This window comes from Eptatretus burgeri, chromosome 18, assembly GCF_056783735.1.
Source record: "Eptatretus burgeri isolate ZD-2024b chromosome 18, Ebu_testis_v1, whole genome shotgun sequence".
Taxonomy (NCBI): domain Eukaryota; kingdom Metazoa; phylum Chordata; class Myxini; order Myxiniformes; family Myxinidae; genus Eptatretus; species Eptatretus burgeri.
In genome coordinates, this window is record NC_140978.1 from 27,638,933 (window position 1) to 27,658,921 (window position 19,989).

Below are 19,989 nucleotides of genomic sequence, written 5' to 3' on the forward strand. Positions count from 1 at the left end.
TTTGGAGACTTTGCTTTATAAATTATATAGATATTTGAATGTAAAATATCAGGACATTTTAGCCACAATTGAAAAACATCATGTTCAAACGTCAATGACGTCATAACGGTCAGTTCGATCGAAGTCAAATTTGGTGTGTGACGTCCTTAAGGTAAGTCCTACAAAACGGTATGATCAAAACTGATGAGATCGAAAATTGAAAATTTACGTCATCTTGTGACGTCATTTAGACGCACTTCCGATGAAGTAACATCAAATCCGACACTACATATCCGAAAGGTATCTCGTCATGGAACAATATGGCGGTGGTTGCATGTCGACAGCTGTATTATGAAGGATGTTATGCTCAAAATAGTGTTTTTGACCTTTTCATGACCTTGAACTTTCACCCGATTGCTCCCAAAATCTAATCAAATCGTCCTTGGATACTCACGAATCATCCCACCAAATTTCATGCAATTCGGTTTAATACTTTCTGAGTTATGCGAATAACAAACAAAGACATATTCACAAATAAATAAATACACAGCGACCAAAACATAACCTTTCGCAGAGTGCGAAGGTAATAATGCAAGCACTTAACGATTCTACTTAACAGACGGGCACACACACACACACACACACACACACACACACACACACACACACACACACACACACACACACACACACACACACACACACGAAACGGACCCCGTCGGGTCTTTATTTAAGGCTTCCAGCTCGAGGAATGATGAGCTGACGACCAGAGCCTGTGCTTGGACCTGTCCGCCTCGAGTGGTTCTCGACGATCTTGGGGTCGCGGGACTCGAACCCGCAACACGAGGCCGCTCCAAACACCAGATACAGAGGGTAGCGTCAGGCACTGGCACGCTCCTCTGGCTCGCAGGCAGGCAATACGAGATGATCTCCCGTGTTGAGATGGTCGACCGCTTGTTGTAATGCGCCAGATGAGACGCCTCGGATGTGCGGGATCCAGTCAGACGCAGACCCAGACAGAAGCGCGCTCGAGCAGACGGGACGCAATTGTCAATCTCTTTTCGTCGTTTTTGTGGTGCGGTCCGTTCCCCCGTCGCTTGCTCCCATTGGGCAGACGGCGTGTCGCGGCTCCGCCTTCTCAAAAAAGGACCGTTCCAGCTTGGTCCGCACGTCGCCCATTGGGCGGAAAATGACGCATACCCTTATTTGGTGCCAAGCCAAAATGAAATGCTTCGTGACCATATTTGGTGCCAAGCCAGAGCGAAATCCACACTACCTGGGGCATGGAATTCCGCTCACGCACATGCCGGTGAGCGCGCGAAGAGCGCTGACAATGCCACGAGCAGAGGGTTGTTGTTAAAAGTGTAAAAATCCTAACTATAAAATAATTCACACCACACGTACAATTAGTCACCCATTAAACATAGGATGGGACCCGAACTAGAAACACACTTACCGATATAACTGTTTATAAGGACCTGAATGTTGAGTGCTCATGGCTGCCAGATTCGTAACACTACATATTATGGTGAATGGTTTAAAGTGGAGTTGAGGTGATGCCGGTTTGGGTTTATATAAAACTAGAAGCACCTGCCTGTCCTGTCCCTGCAAAGCCAGTCCACATCCGCTTTGGGAAAAATAAAATTAGGCGGTGTAAGGAGTGAGGAGGGGGGTGGGGTTCATTGTTAATGGGATATTGATCACAGCCTTTTTAGATGCCGAATTGCGAATGATATACAACAACCCACGAAGAGGCGGATCAAAATAAAAATGCAAAATGGAAGGCTCGTCCGCATTAAAAATGCAAAGCCGTTTGTATTCAGACGTCTTCTTCTTCAGACGTGTTCAGGGACGGACACATGCACAAGTTGAAATGGAGCTCCAATCAGCCGATCCATACATCAACCATTGTGATTGGCTACAAAGTGTTACTTATTCACGTTTCCCTTCCTGTGCACCGCTAGTGAAATCTGCAAATCGTAACATAAAGGAAAATTATTTGTAATACCGGCTACCACCAATGGTAGCGCTATATCCACCTAATGTCAATTTTTGAGTTTCGGTGATATCCACATTTGGTCCATTACAGCCATAAATTTGTTCCAAGGTTGCAAGAAGACTGGAGATGTTTGTGTGGTGTGTGTGGAAAGACCTCAGACTAATCTTCAGAACACTGCAGGAAAATCACATTTTAACGACGACTTCGATGGTTGTGACATTAGATGTTTGCAAATCAAGAAAATTCCTGATAAAACTCATGAGTTCATCTTTCACCTTACCCCATACAAGCTGGGGAAGAAAGACATGGGGAGGGTCTTTTCAACTGTTGATTTGTGTTTCCGAGCACAAGCTGCCATTTTGTCTGAATCTTGCATTCCACCACCCTGAAAGCGCGAGCGGAAAATTTCATTCGTTGAGATGGCGTAAAATGGCAGAATATTTTGTCCAAGTACTGCTAAACTGAGGGGTTTTGGTAGAACTCAGGCGATTTGTGTTCCAGTGTTCTAATATATAATTCAATTGAATTTTTTTTTTTTAAAGGCTGTACAGAAAAACAAACTTTGTATCTGCGAGTAATCTGATCACGAGAGGACATCCTTGAAAGCCGTTCCAGACTGGACATAAGAAAAAAAAATTCAGCCAGAGGGCTGGTGATTGGAAATGTCTTGCACAAGAAACTGTTACCATTGTGTACAGCCTTTTTTTTTTTGGCTGCTGGTTGCATCATTGATTCAGGGCACAGCCAATCGGGGCACAGCCATGCCCCTATTACCAGTACACACTGCTGCTCATTTTGCTGACCTCAGAAAGATGACAGGCTGAGCCAACCCCCTGGTGTTACTTCAGCGGCCAACGGGACTTGAATTCAGGACTCTAAGATCCCAAGCCACCACTCTAACTGTGAAGCCAACACCAGGCTGTGAGAAACCATTGAGAGGCCAAGAATGCCAACATGTTCAAAAGTATGTTGGATAGACATTGGTGGAGCCAAATGTTCTTCACCAACAGTCTTTGATGTAGAAGGATGAGTTTTAAAAGTTAAGTTGAACTCGACTCTGATGAGCAATTACGGGATACTACCTACAATCCCGCATCTGATGTGATGCGATAACAAACCCTTGTTTGAGAAGTTTACCATAATTGATGCCTTTTGCACCATCTTATTTGACAAGTTAAATTAGTTATTTGTGCCGATTGTTGGATCTGCATCCGGACGTTAACCAAAATCAAAAGGCTTGTTCTTGTCACCTACCCAATTCATTCACCAAGTTTCATCTGAATCAGTCCACAACTTTTTAAGATATCGTGCTACACAATATATCGTTTTTGGCCCTGTCTCTCAATGGTGAAAGATCAATGAAATTAAAAAAAAAAAGAATTTGTAAATACAGATCTGGTTCCAAAATCGAATCGATTTCTTGTAGTCTCACACCCAACCTCACCACCAACTTTTGGCCAAATCCATCTACAACCCTTTGAGATATCTTGTTCATAAACAGACGAGTGAAAACGCAACCTCTGTTCATCTTCGGTGGTGGAAGTAATTAAGGTGAAGATTTCAACCTCAAAGCTGTACTTTTATCTCTGTCTGTAGAATAACGAACCCACCTATCAGGATTTAAATACGTCAGAGGAGTCTCCTAGTGGTCCTGAGGGGTCCAAATCGTGTACTTCTTGCTTTGCTATAGCAATGCAGAATACAACATCCATGTGGAGGCGATGTTTGTTGTTCATGGATCGTGCAATAATTGCTGTAATGGGATTGGATATGTTGTCCTGCTATACACAGCGAGGAGTAAAAAGTCACCTATATAATCTCAAAAGATGTTGACAGTCCAGCCTATGGTAGTGGCACTATGATGTGCTGATGATCCCCAACCAAGATGAAACATGTTCACAGCTCAAAGCTGTATTCTTTCTCTGTCTGTGGCATAATGAACCTGCCATTCAGGCTTTAAAAAAAAACACACTGCAGCAGCCTCCTGGGGCTTGCAGTGAGCTCATTGTGATGGTGAAGTCAGGATGTTTTTCATAAAATTTTGAGGTTGAACTGCCTTTCTTGATATATGTATAGGCTTTACAATCCAGAACTATCTCTGAACAAAATCTTTATACAGTTATGGTCACTTGTCCCTAAATGCTCTCCCACAAACGTATTCCTGATCACATTGGGACCATAACTAAAGAGGTCGAACGCTACACTTTCCCTCGTGGGGTTATCCACCAAATGGCTTGAAATCGATCCTCGCCTCCATCTATAAAAACTTCAATTGCTCTGGCTTTTCCATGTTCCTGGACCCAATCTATCCCTGAAAATTTTAATCCTCAAAAACAATACTCTTCCTTTACCACATACCTTAATTAATTATTTATGACCCCTTCTATCTGATTCTAACCAACACCGAGGACCTGATAAAAGCACCGAGTTCCTTACTCTTCTTCAAATCTCGAATGCATTCCTACACAGAATCCTCCACAATTATTCTCTTTAATGAAATTCCTTTTTCTTGATACAGTGCAGTACTGTGCAAAAGTTGAGGTTATTCCAATGATATTCATACTTTCATCAATTATTATCAGTGATAAGTCAAATGTTTGTTATTGTAAATTAACAGCCTTTATAAATGCGTGTGAAACAAACTACTTGAGTAAATAACGTTGCATTTATAGAGGGGAGGGGTGGGTAGATATTACCTTAGAACAGATATTAATGTATAGAGTAGTGTGGTCCGTGTACGAGTAGTTAGCCCATCTCGATGTGATTAAGTAGAGAGAAGTAGCTTAAGAATTGTCTGTTTAAATATGTACCATACAGAGGGTGGTGCATTGAAATAAATAGTTGGGGTTTAAGGTAAGGAATCGTACATAGACTGATGAGCCAAAACATTATGACCACCTGCCTACATGCTGTTGGTCCTCTGTGTGCCGCCAAAACAGCACCGACCCGCTGAGGCATGGACTCTACAAGACCCCTGAAGGTGTACTGTGGTATTTGGCACCAAAACATTAGCAGATCCTTCAAGTGCTGTAAGTTGTGAGGTGGAGTCACCGTGGATCGGATTTGTTGGTCCAGCACATCCCACAGATGCTCAATCAGATTGAGATCTGGAGAATTTGGAGGTCAGGGCAACACCATGAACACTTCATCATGTTCCTCAAACCATTCCCGAACAATGTGTAAAGTGGCAGCATTATCCTGCTGAAAGAGGCCACTGTCATCAGGGAATACCATTGCCATCAGGGAATGTTACCTCGTAACAACCTGGTCTGCAACAATGTTTAGGTCGGTGACGTGTCAAATTGACGTCCACATGAATGGCCAGACCCAGGGTTGCCCAGAAGAACATTGCCCAGCGCATCACACAACCTCCACTGGCTTGTCGTCTTCCCACAGTGCATCCTGGTGCCATCACTTCCCCAGGTAAACGGCGCACACGTACACGGTCATCCACGTGATCTAAAAGAAAACAGGACTCATCGGACCAGGTGACCTTCTTCCACTACTCCAAGGTCCATTTGCGACGCTCGCGTGCCCATTGTAGGCACTTTCGATGGTGGACAGGAGTCATCATGGGCACTCTGACATCATGGGCACAATGCGATGCACTGTTACGCAGCGGCCCCATACGCAGCAGGGTGCGATGCACTGTTGATTGTGACACATTCCTTCAGTGACCACCATTAAAATTTTCTGTGACTTGTGCCACAGTAGACCTTCTGTCGGTTCGGACCAGACGCAATAGCCTTTGTTGCCCTTGCGCATCGATGAGCCTTGGGTGCCCAACACCCTGTCGCCGGTTTGTGGTTTGTCCCTCCTGAAACCACTGTCGGTAGGTACTCACCACTACTGGCCAGGAGCACCCCACAAGCCTTGCCGTTTCAGAGATGCTCTGACTCAGTCGTCTGGCCATAACAATTTGGCCCTTGTCAAAGTCACTCAGGTCTTTACTGCTGCCAATTTCTCCTGCATCCAACACATCAACTTCAAGAACTGACTGTTCACTTGCTGCCTAATATTATTGTGGGGCTAGGTGTCGGTGGCGAGCACGACCGCTGGAGGGAGCAGTAGAGTCGTCTCCAGCGAACACACTGAAATTTACGTCGTGACCCTCAGATAAGTCCGAAAGGCATGGTTCCCTTACGTTTACAGGACCATGAATCGCCAATAATTCCACCGCGTGGGGTTGGGTTAATTGTCAAGCTTCAATATACCTAAGTACCCACGTGGCAAAGCTACCAGGGAATTCACACCTTCGACAGACATTGAGCGGGACGAGTCGTTACTGTGCCCGAACAGTGTGTAACCCGAGCGGATGGTTACCGAGGCCCGTAGGTCCAAATGAACAATTTACTGCTTCGCTATTTCTCAACACGCACCGTGCTAAGCCAATAAAAGAAATGACAGGGAACAAGCTGGAACATTCAACAATAAGGAATTTATTTACAATAATTGGGGGACGAGGGGAGCACGTAAGGAGAGAGTTATCCGAATAAAGAAGAGAATTAAATGTACAAGCAATTCCTTAAACAATTCTACTTCGAGACAGGGCCCAAGGACACACACGCACACACAAATACCCCAGAAAGAGATGGACCTCGAGGTCATTATTGCCCCTTCAGCTCAGGAGGGAAGACGAGCTGAGGGAAGAGAACGTGGCTGGCAACCTGGCCACGTTCGCGCGGCTGGACGACCGCACCTTCTCAGAGCACCAGGCGCCAAAGAACTGATCAGGGCAGCCGAACCCAGGAGGCGAGACGAGGTGATCTCCCGTGATGAGATGGTCGACCACTTGTTGTAATGCGCGAGACGAGACGCCTCGGATGCACGGGATCAGTCAGCAGAAGTCAGACAGAAGAGCGCTCGAGCAGACGGGACGCAATCATCAATCAATTTCCATCATTTTTGGGGCGGGTCCGCTCCCCCGTCGCCTGCTCCTATTGGGTGGACGGTGTGTCACGGCTCCACCTTCTTGAGAAGGACCGCCCCGGCTTTGGTCCGTGCGTCGCCCATTGGGCAGAAAATGACGCATACCCTTATTTGGCGCGAAGCCAGAACAAAGCGCTCCGTGCCAACATTTGGGCCAAGCCAGAGCGAAACACTTCGTGACCATATTTGGTGCAAAATCCATACTGCCTGGGGCATGGAATTCCACCCACATGCCGGCGAGCGCGCAAAGAGCGCAGACAATGCCGCGAGCAGAAGGTTGTTGTTGGGGTAAAAATCCTATCCATAAAATAACTTCGTAGCGCACTTACACTTCATTCCCCTTAGACATAGGGAAAAGGGAGCTATCTATCCACATTTACTTAACGAAACATCGGAGCTACGGGGACCTGAATGTTGGGTGCTCATGGCTGCCAGATTCGTAACAATATATCCCACCCCTTGACAGGTGCCATTGTAACAAGATGATCAATGTTATTCACTTCACCTGTCAGTGGTCATAATGTTTTGGTTCATCGGTGTATCATCTATTGTATGTCCTACCAGATGAGGCACCGAGGTGAGGATGAAGCAAAGACAGGAGGGGCTTGAAAAGGGGTGGCGCTGTCTAGAGAGCGAGGGAAGCTCTTTGTCGTCTCCCGAGGGGCGGAGTTATGAACGCCTTCGAAGGGGTGGAGTTCGTCTTCCGTAGGAGTGGAGTTTTTGCTGCCCCTAGAGGGTGGAGCTTTGGGGATCTCTCACAGGAACTTGTGAGAGTCAGGAGAGTTGGGATCATCTCCGAGAGGAAATGGTTGCTCTGTCCATGGTGCCTCCCTTCTGCTGGTTCTGCTCTTGATGTTGCCCCATTCATTGTGCCTGCTTCATTGTCCCTGGTTCCTGCTCATGTCATCACACTGTCCGTGTGCCTTTGTCACCCTGCCCGGGTGCTAGGTCACCTGCCTCATCGCCTGTTCGTCTCTCCAGCCTGTGGACCTGTTCCCTCTTCATCTTCCAGCAGAGCTAAGGCCCACCCGGTTCTTGTTCCTTTTCCCCGTCTGTGACCAAGTCTGGTGTGTGACACCATAGGTTTTATTGTTATTGTATATAATTATTTATTGATTCTGTGTTCCCCCTTTCTTCCCCACCTCAGCCCGTCATCTTCTCCACCATTACGATTACCATCCCGTTATTTGTTTGGGAAATAAACCCGTTCGTTTTAAGAGCCTCGTCTGCTTCTTGCGATTCTCGCGTGTGCAAAGTTGCGATTGTTTGAACACAGTCAAAGGGAGTAAAAGCCAGTTTGATCCATCCATCCAGTGTCGGTCTTATTCAACGTGGACACGATAATAACAAGAAGTGTCAATTTATAGTTACAGTCATTGCTTTGTGTATCCAACCTTTGCCTCGAGTACCATCATTCTTTTACCCATGCTTCTTGTATATGACTGAAGCACTCTTACAGGAATATTGTGCCAAAGATCTTGCAGGGTAATCCACAGTTCTGTAAGGTTAGTTGGGTTCCTCTTGTTCTTCTCTGTTTCCAGGTAATCAAATTGGAAGTGTGTTTTGGATCATTGTCTTGTTGGAAAATTAATCCTCTCTTCCAATTCAACAAGTTCCACTAAATGCATGGTGCTGCAGTATCTGCTTCTACATCTCAATGTTCATGTCCCATTGATTCTTTTTTCAAGTTTTCCTTCACCAAAAGCTGAGATACAACCCCACAGTCACAGAACCTCTCCTGTGTTTAACAGTATGCTGCAAACATTGCACGTCATAATGTTTCCCAGGTCTTCCGCATACGAACTGGCGTCTCTTCGATCCAAATAGTTAAAACCTCCATCTATCAGACCATAGTACCCGATTCCATTGTTCAGTCGTCCAATTTTGTTGTCTTGCAAATGTCAGTCTTATCACCATATTCTGTGGTCTCAGCAGTGGTTTCTTTGTTGCAACTCTGCCATGGATGAGATGTTAATGCTCATGCCTGCTCTTATTTCATTTGTGAGCTACTCAATTGATTTTCTTCGATTGAGGAAGCTGAGCAACCTCAAAAGTTTCTCTGGCTTTGGGGAGGTTCTTACGGGTCTTCCTGGCATTTTCATATCTTGTCCCAAGTCAGTTTCTTTCAGGCGCTGCAAAGTGTACGTCACACCATTGTAGGAAATCTTCAGCATTTCTGCTATTTTTCTCATCGTGTGCTCTTGTTCTTGCAGTTTTGATCTTCAAATGGTGTTCTGTTGAATGTTGCTTTCATGTCACCATTCTGAACCCCACTCATCCTTTCAAGCAAGGGAACAAGATGATGAAAACTAATTTCACATATTCACCAATTTGCAACTTGTATTGTGATTTCTTGAAATTCACATTAATGTAATTGGTGTTGATTACTTCAATAATTTATATTTATTTACTTTACAAAAATCCACAAACTTTTTCCTGAATACTTTATTTGTAGGAAGCGGATATTACGAGCACATGATAATATAATAAGGAGAGCAAAAATAAAACTTTTTCAACTTCCTCATTTATTTTATATACTTGAAGGTAACTGTGATTTTAAATTGACAAATTTGAATTATTATTCACCGATATTGCCTATTTCTAACTTCCCACAAATGTTTCATGGGGAATAGCACCACAGAAGTGAAAATAACACAACCTTTTGCACAGTACAGTCCTGTAGTATTTTACCCCGAATCCTACACATCCCACTTTATCTTTCCTATCACATTGATACATCTAGCGGGGCTCACAGGATGGCCTCCAGGTATGCACACTCGCCTCGAAGCTGTCTAGCCTGGGTTTGAATCTTGAGCCAGCTATAAACTGTCATTCTGGTGTGCCATCCACCGGACGGATGTTAAACTGAGTGTGTCTGCTGGTGTTAGTTGGTGGACGTTAAACATCCCATGGTATCCTTCACGAAGATTAGGCAAGTTAGTCGGCATCCTGAACAAATTACAAATTCCTGCTCCAACCAGCAGAGGGCACAGTTGTGCCATCAGCCAATGATCCTTCCCTTTGGCCGACGAATCTACCCTGCAGCCTTGTGCTGCATACAAATGAAGTATACATCTAATCCAGTCCACCAATTTCTCATCACCATCAACCCATGCTCTGACTACTGTAACTACATCTGAATTCCTCATCATCTACAGCATCAAGCTCCTGTCTTACAAGTTAAATCCTCGGGGTGTATTCCATGACCAATCAGCTTGGAATTGCTTGCCAAATCAGCCATTCCTTATCAACCGTTTCATTGGAGTGTTTAAGTCACTTGGCAAGCGTTCTTCAGAGCTTCTTCATCCCCTGCCCTTGGCACCCGAGGGGATTATAGGTCGTCTGTCCATCCGTCCCATCTGGGGGTTTTTGAGACTTTTTTCCCATCCCCTTTAGCATTTTCAAATGAAACTTGGTACATGGCTTTATTATAAGTTACAGAGCAAGTTTGAGTTTCAGGATGTTTCATCAATTTCTCAGAGTTATGCCCTTTTAGAATGTAAAAATATCACATATTATACATGGGTCAGTGTTCAGCAACCCTGACTTCACCCCACTGCTTTACACCCATTGGCTCAACTCCACCCTTATAAAATCATGTCACCATTGCATGAAGCAACAGATTGGCAGGCCTTCGGCCTGGGTGTTAGTCCATGGTCCCATGCAATTGGAATGATTCCAGGTGTATAACCACAATGTATTATATATGCACATAAGCCATATGCATGGATGTACATCGAGTTATTTTAATATATGAAATCGGCAAAGCCGATAAACGAACGAAACACCGTGGGTTCGAGCTTCTTCTTCATTTTGGTTCCGGTATCTGCTCAAGTGCGCGTTAAAGCAAACTAATTTTTATCTCCGGTTTGTCGTCATCGTCTTTATTGGTTTCTAGTCTACAAAAGATATCAGTAAATGAAAATTGCTTTTCCTTTTATTTTCCGAAATGTGACGACAGTGGGTTATAGAATTTCTTCCTTTTGGTTCCGGTGGCATTAAATGCAAACAAATGTTTATCTCCCAAACATTCATTGGGAGCGATGTAGGGGGTGGTGGTGAATAAGGAATCATATTCTGGGGGAGGGGGGGGGCAAAGCAATTCTCACTGTTGTTGGTGATGGAACACACACCAGGTGTTGATATGAAATATTTTAATGTTCCCATCTTTGAATTATTTTTTCCTGCCTGCCTTTACCAATCCTATTCTCAATTGCAGATTTTTCCTTTTTCACCTCTCCACCTTCCTCTACCCTAAAATAACCTTTTTTGTACACAGACAACGCTCCTGGAAGAGCCAGAACACAGAACCAAACAGGACAAAAGGAAGAGCGGGAGAAAGGGAATGTGCCATTCCCTTTCTCCTTCTGCTCTTCCTTTTGGAAGAGTGTCAGAGGTGGAAGAGTTGGGTAGGTGACATGAACAAGTCATTTAGATTTTGGTTCAGGTCCAGATCCAACCTATCAGTGGGACATAAAACAAACTGTTCAGCCTGGCAAGGGTATGCACTCAACCAAATTCTGTGCTGATCTCATCATGCCTTTGACTTTTCTCTCCAACCGAGCTGCGTTTTCCAAACTTTCAGCTCAAGACATCCAGAATTCATAGGCTCTCAGATTTCCGATTCATTCACAAGCATCCCGTTTATTTTGATTGAATTATATCCCACACTGAATATTTAGACCCAAGACTCCTCGAGGATGGTGTCCTAAAACAATGTTGTTCTCGATACAATTCTGTGATCCTGTCCTTTTCATTGGAAAATCCATTTTAACTCTTGGCATACCACCTACCACAAGCATGTTGCAGTAGCTACTCCTTGCCAATAAAAAAATAGATCCTAGCGGGTTTGACGGTCAGCTCGGATACAAAACTTGATGCAACCGAGTGTTAATCAACCTTAGTGACTACGGAAAGTGAAAACAGAATTCAAATTGAATTTAAAATAAACGCGCGAGGCCGCTCGAAGCAAAAATCTCCATATTCTAGGAATAATTCCCAACATCATTATACAATTTTCAAACCCATGTTTATAACCGTGAAATAAATACTCTAAGTGTGTGCATTTCATGGCTGTATCCAGGACAGAGCTGGACCCCAACTACAAAGGACCCTTGGGCCACCGAGAAGCTCAACCACTCGCTGCCTGCACATCTGTGCAGCGTCATGTGACCAGCCAACTCGCCGTCGGATGAAATGCCCAAACAAAATCTTAAAACGTCCGTTTTTCACAGGAATTCTTTCAGATACTTGTAGAGCACATCCCCAAACAATCTAAAATAGAAACATTATAGTCTGGTCAGTTAGGGTAAAAATATTTACTGACTGGACAAAAGTGTCAAACTTCCAATGAAGACTCTATGCATCCTAATAAAGATTTTTAAATTATGATGGGTATGGCCGCTGCGAGATGCTCCATTGTAAAGGAACAAAACAGGAAATATGACGAAACCGCCCTGTTTGTGCTCCATTTCTCCTGGAGGAACAGAAGAAGAATGGACAAATGGCGGCTGTAAGTAGTGTTTCAATTTTTCTCAATCATGAAATTGCATGTTTTTGAGGTTATTCGACCTACTGAAGAATGAAGGCGCCGGAAATATGCGAATCTAAGAAGGGTATATGTGAAATTAATGACATTTCTGCAAGAATTTGGTTATTAGTCAACGACAATGACGTCTAGACAGCGAAGAGCTGAAGCTGGGTGTAGTGAGTAGTGTGTAGGTAGGTCTTAAATAAATTCTGTCCACCCAAGCAGTCTGGCGGTTTTGGCTGGTTATTTCTGTGTGTTCTGTCGTGGTGGTTATGGTTAGTGTGTAGTATGGGTCCTCTCAATTGTGTTACAGTAATAGGTACAGTCAAAACCCTCTAATTCGACATTGCTCGGGTCAGGCCAAATATTGTTGAATTAGGGGGGTGTCAAATTAGAGCGGTTCACATGAAGCCAAAAAAAACTTTAGTTCCCTTCAGGCATTATATATATATATATATATATATATATATATATATATATATATATATATATATATATATATATATATATATATATATATATATATATATATATATATATATATATATATATATATATATATATATATATATATTGAATTAAAGGGGGTGTTGAATGGATGTTGAATAATAGGTCAGGTCAGGTCAGGTATGGGAGCATGTGCCAGAACAGCACGTCGCTGCGTCCACTTTCCGCCGGTACTTCAGGGGCCTCCGTCTGGCCATCCCCCAGGCAGATGCCAGGCCCATCCCCATCTCCTTGAGATGATGGTCAACCTGTTGCAACCATGAGGCACGTGGTCGACCCACTGGCCTCCTCCACTCATGAGACTCCCTCGCTGAGAGAATCTGGTGAGCAGGATCAGAGTCAGGAAAACGAGCCACATGTCCATACAGCCGCAACTGACGCCCACGGACTATGCAGGTAACAAATCTCATCCGAGTCTCTCTCAGCAACCGCTCGTTGGACACAAAATCCGACCAGCGATAGCCAAGGATTCTCCGAAGTGACCTGGTACCAAAGGAATTAAGTCTCCGTCTCAGATCCTTGGTCAGAGTCCAAGTCTCACATCCATAGAGCAAGACTGGAAGTACCAAGGACCTGAAGACTCGGACTTTCGTCCTCCCGCACAGGTACCGGCAGCGCCACACCCCATGATCCAGTGAATCCATGACTCCCCAGGCCCGACCCAGACGTCTATTGACCTCTGACTCGCAGCCAGCAGAGACATGAATATCACTGCCAAGGTAAGTGAATCTCTCCACGACCTCAACATCCTCACCACAAACAGACACAGACAGGACAGCAGCATCCAAGATGTCACCGAAAGCCTGGATCTTAGTTTTGACCCAAGAAACCCGTAATCCCAACGGCTCCGACTCCTCATTCAGCACCTCGAGGGCCCCCAAGAGGATGTCTAAAGTCTCCGCAAAGATGACTGCATCATCTGCAAAGTCAAGGTCCGAGATCTTGACATTCCCAAATGACGCACCGCAACTTGATCTCTCCGACATCCTCCCTGGAATCCAGTCCATACAAGTGCTGAAAAGTGTGGGGGCCAGTACACACCCCTGACGAACTCCAGTAACAACTGGAAATAAGTCAGAGATGGTACCACCACACTTCACAGCACTCTCAGTACCAGAGTAAAGTTCAGACATCAGATCGATCAGTTTTGGTGGCACCCCACGAAGACCAAGAATCCTCCAGAGGACATCCCGATTCACTGAATCGAACGCTTTACAGAGATCAACATAGGCTGCAAGCAGCCCCTGCCGAAACTCTCGTCTGCGTTCGGTGAGGACACGAAGTGCAAGGATACGGTCAATCGTTGACCTCTTTGGTGTAAAGCCTGACTGCTCTGGACGCTGGTGCTCAAGCAGATGGTGGCGAACCCTATCGAGAATTATCCGAGCACAGACCTTGCCCGGCACTGAGAGCAGCGTCACCCCTCAGTAGTTGTTGCAGTCTTGGCGATCACCCTTCCCTTTCCAGAGAGGGACAACAAGGCCCCTCTTCCAGTCAGTTGGGATGATGCCTGTGTTCCAGGCAGAGCACAAAACTGCATGCAACGACACGAGTGCAGCATTTCCACCAGCCTTGAGAAGTTCGGCATGGATGCCACAGATCCCTGGAGCTTTGCCCCGTTTCAACTGGTTCACCGCAGCCCGTGTTTCCACAAGCGTAGGTGGACCACAGTTGATTTGAGGGTCAGCAACAGGGATTGTAACACCCTTGACGTCCAACTCGACAGTTGGGGGTTCAGCCTGGTACAACCGCTCAAAGTAACCGGCCCATCGGGCCTTCACTTCAGACTCCTCTGTCAAGAGCCTACCACTCTCTGCTCGAACTGTAGTGCTCCGAGGGATGGGCTTGGATGAACGTAATGCGCGAATTCCCCTGTAAGCGGGACGAGAATCACCTGTCCACAGGTGATGCTCTACCCCCTCACAGATTCCTCGCACATAGGCCTCCTTGTCCACCCTCAGTGCACGTACAGTTTTACGCCTCAGCTCCCTGAACAGCTCAGCTCTGCCATTCAGCCTGGCCCTGCGACTCTGGTCAATGGTATCCAGTGTCCCTTGAGAGACAAAATTCTTCTTTGCCCTGCGGTGAGCTCCAAGGCATCCACCGGCAACATCAAGGACGGTGGTCTTGAAGGCGCTCCACAACTCTTCAGGACCCCCCAAAGCACCCAGACCCCCCAAGTGTCCACTCAGCCTGTTCGCAAACTCCTCAGATACTCTCTCATCCCTGAGCTTGGCAACATCCAGCCTCGGCTGGGATGGTACCATTCTCCAGGATTTAAGGTGCAGCTTTAGAGTTGCTACAACAAGCCTGTGGTCAGTATTGAGGAACTGAGCACTCCGGTAGACCCTGCAGTTCTGGATCATCCTCCAACGACCGTCAATGAGGACATGGTCAATCTCCTTTGCCACACCGCCAGCGTTGGAATACCAAGTCCAGCGATGAGCTTGTGGGCGCTGAAACCATGAACCAGCCACCCTAAGTCCATGACTTCTTGCAAAGTCAAGGAACTTAGTGCCATTCTGGTTCATAGTTCCTGACCCATGGGGACCAACACACACCTCATAACCGTCCCTATCAGTTCCAGTCGATGCATTGAAATCCCCCAAGACTAGAAGTGTATCTCGTCTGGGGCACTGATCAACCACAGACTCGAGTGTAGCGTAGAATGCATCCTTCACGGTGAGATCACTCGCCTCAGTCAGAGCATAAACAGAGACCAGGGAAATGACACCTAAGGAGTGACGAATCCTTAATCTCATAATACGCTCGTTGACCGGTGTTACCTCAATTATCATTGGGGTCAGCTTATTGGACACAGCTACAGCAACTCCTTGGGTATGGTAACCATCAGAGCGACCAGACCAATAGTAGGTGTAACCACCCACCATTATCTCGCCGCAATCCGGTCTCCGAACCTCAGAGAGAGCTGCAATCCCGATGTCCAAACGCTTGAGCTCAGATGATAACAGAGACAGGTGATCATCCTCTCTTAGGGATAGGACATTCCAGGCACCCACCCGAAGGGTCCGCCTCAGGTTAACCCAAGGAGACCGCCGTCTGGTGGACGACACCTCAGCACCACTCCGACACACTCTCCCGCAATCTGACCCAGGGATGTTACCCCGTGGTTTCCCTCCTATCAAGGATTGGGGGTCCCGAAGGCTTTGCCCCAATCCCGTCATCCGGTGAGCTGCCCTGCGAAGGGAAGCTGCACAGGAGGTACTCCCACGGAGTGGGTTTTCAGATTTTTTTGCGTTTTTGCGTTTTGCGGAATGAAGGGTTTTACGGTGGCCGGAGTGCAAATCCTGCCACCAACCTCCTAATAAGAAGTGACCCAACTGCAGGAGGACGTCCGCAGATGTTGAATAATAGGGGTTTAGATGTCGAATTAGAGGGGTTTCACTGTAATAGGTCGTCAGCCTAGCATGAATGTTTGTGTGATGGAGGGTGTAACCTTAAACATGCCATGTGCTAATAAATTACACTGACTTTTCTATGAGCATAACAAGATCGTGAAAGGATGTGGCGGTGCGATTGGGCTGCTCCAAAACCCAGTCCTGCTAAGGCAATGGCGTCTGTCGGGACCCAAGCAGTCATGGATACTGATGGATTTTGAGGATGACCTCGGTATCAGTGGAGAAACATCATGTGATGATCACGATTCAGGATACTCCAGCCAAAAGACGTTCCATGGTCAAGTTCGTCGCTTGTACGATACTATTGTTGAAATGGGAAATCCTTTCATGGACCATTTCCCGGAGCTCGTCAATCTCAATCGACAATGTGCTTCACGTTCGACAGTAGAATGTATCCGTACACTAGAAGACACTGGTAAATCCCAGTTCGCCGAGTTCAGTCACACGGTCCTTGATGACAGGACAGAGACAATTCACAAACCGATAAAATGGAATATTCTGCATTTGTTCAACTGCGGTAAGAAAACGGTGGCGAAAACGATGCTGAAGCTGATAGAGCTCCGAGAAGACGTTGCCTTATTCGGACAATTATATGTGTCATGACAAAACCGATCAGGAGACATGCAGGAGTTCTTCTCCCATGAAACGACTGATTATCCACCCTCACTTTCGGACCATGGTTCGATATACTTCACCAAGAAGTTGGACTTGCTCGCTTGTATGCCAGAAGCCGATGATGATCCCATGGAGACACCGAGAGCGTTCGATTGTAAAATCGTGGATGTAGCTGTTTAATCCATGCCCTTCCAAGAATGTCGACTAAAACGTTCGAAGAGTACTCCACAAAGGTGTTTGTTCCATACAAACTGCAACAACTTGAAACATCTGCCAGACTGGACATTGTGTGGGACACATACATTCCCGATAGCTTGAAAGTGGCAATGAGACAACGGCGAGGAACTGGCACTAGAATAAAAGTGGGACACCAGACCAAACTTCCCAGCAAATGGGAGGAATTCCTCAAAGTGGACGAAAACAAACAGAAGCTATTTGACTATTTGAACGCAACAGTCGCCTGCATTACTCTAACACCGGGAAAAGAGCTAATCATGTCAGGTACGATATAATATTATCGTTGGCACGACCTACCGCTGGTGAACTTAGAATTCCCTTCTCTATTCTATATCATTTGTTTACGTTCCAGGACAAAGAAGTGGCGAGACTCGAGATATTTACACCTGCGATCACGAGGAGGCTGACACGAGAGCTGTCATCCACGTCAAAGATGCGCTCGACCACGGCCATCGAATCATCCAGATCAGAAGTGTTGATACCGACATTCTGGTAATCCTCATCGGAATGTATGGTCAGCTTGTTCATCAGCATCCAGATCTGGTATTATGGGCTGCTTTCAGACTTGGTCGCAACTTCTCATGTAACTGTTGGATCCATCTGCCACAAAATCAGTGATAAAGCGAAATCTTTACGGATATTTCATGCACTGACAGGGTGTGATACAACGTCCGGTTTCCACTGGTCCAGCAAAACAAAGGCTTGGAAAACGTGGGATCGGAACCCGCATGTAAACTCCGCCTTCGCATACATCACGGAGCATCCGTTCTGGACGATCGAGGTAACAGATGATCACTTTGCTGCACTTGAAATCTTTGTCGTGCAAATGTATCAGAAGTGTGACATCTCAAAGGTGAACAACACCAGAATTGCCATGTTTAGGAAGAAACCAAGGCCATTAAACAGATTACCACCAACACAGGTGAGAGAGATTGGTCACTTGATCAACATACCTTGTGGAATTTTCATTGTCACATGACCCAAATTCATTTTCTACTGATAAAGTACTGCTGGCATTTTTCAGAATTCGCTACAGCATCACGTGAGACATGCCATATATCAAGCCAGCATATGGCTCACCAGTGATGTTCCGAAACGAACAGCCGTATTGCGTCAGAGTTTGGATGGGTCAGACAAGAGGAATCCTGGCACCCGGTCTGGATGACGATACCAAAGGTTTCACGTGCGTGCCGGGAGTTCATAAGGTGTTCCTGCAATAAGCCCTGCAAAAACTGCAAATGCGTTAAGGCCAGTCTTCACTGCACAAGTCTCTGCAAATGCATCTGTGTTGTTTAAAGGTAGGGGATTGTTTTCTACTACGATCTCGCATCTGAACCCATTAACCCTGAAGCGGTCACTTGTCGTAGAACAGAATAATTTGCATATGCTATTTTTAACAGCAGTTATCTAATCTTCCAGGTACAATGACGCAATCTTGTCAATTATTGGCTCCAGTAACCGATTATAGGGGGCTTTTATAATACAGTCGGAAAATATGAAAATTTCATACTTCCTGCATCAATTATGCAAATAATTTGAATATGTAAATGTCATCAATAATTAGTGGAATTACAAAGCCCCCTTCCTTCAACTCTTCTATACAGCAGGAAGCTGTCAAACTAATTTTAGACCTCTTTAAATTGAACTTTAGATGTTACCTTGGTTTTCAAGGAAAAGCTACCTTTGACCTTTGATCTTTAAGGTCACGATATCAATTGTGTCTTCAGTGAAAATTATTTGTCTTGTCATATGCTACCTCTATGCCAAATTTGGTGCTTTTGTCCAGCAGCTAAATATTGGACCAAAAATTGTCCTTAAATGACCAGACTATTAATCTCACAGACGCTACGAATAAGCAGTCCCTCAGGAGGACAGGTTACGAGGTGAAGCAGTGAACGGAAAGCATGTGGTGTCCGTCCCTTCCAGAGTCTCACAGTTATTTGAATTGAATATATTTTCCTCATGAAAAGTGTTTCTGAGCGGATTTGCACGAAAATTATCTTCATTAAACGTGTAGCTCCACCAGAAGGTCCCAAAAGTGAAAACAGAAGCCACATTATATGGCATGGAAACGGATGGAAGCCCGTGGAAGCTACTCCTCGCTGCAATGCATTCCACACAGACCGAGGATATAAACATTCAATTTTCACAAAACTTGATACAACCGAGTGTTAATAAACCCTAGCGACTATGAAAAGTGAAAACAGAATGGAAATTGAACTTAAAATAACCGCGCGAAGCCGTGTTGAAGTCAAGGACCTCATGTTACCAAATAAACAGAGCCAGACGACGGAGGTAACGAGAAACTAGTTGGTCAAATTAAATCTTCTTAATAATCCCGACGAAACCCATTATGCATGATAGCCGTCCGATGCTTCCTTTCGGCCATTCGACCAATAGGTCCTTATAGGTCATTTTAAACTTGATGACCCTGTAACCTTGACCCTGAGGCGAAAATGTGAAAAAGGGCTCAGACGATCTATAGAGAGCAACTAGTATTATCATTGTGTCAAGTTAGAACTCAATCGGCCGATACGTCGAGGAGATAGAAAAATAAAAATTGTTGACAGACGGACGCACGCACGCACACACACGGATCTGAGGACATCGAACGGTTATATTAGGTCAGCGAGCTGACCTAATAAGCAATTCGTCTGACTTGGACCATGTCTTTCAAAGGAAGAAAGACTAATATTCCACTTTGCCCCTCCAAGCAAATATTTTATGTTCTCAGAGTTTGTTTCTGGGCCTCATTATCAGGAGAACTTTTTATA

At 45.3% G+C, this 19,989-nt stretch overlaps 1 pseudogene; it reads left to right on the forward strand.

Annotated features, from left to right (window-relative positions):
- The first annotated feature begins 16,984 nt into the window (after positions 1-16,984).
- On the forward strand, positions 16,985-18,525 carry LOC147008794 (uncharacterized; annotated as a pseudogene).
- The last annotated feature ends 1,464 nt before the right edge of the window (positions 18,526-19,989 follow it).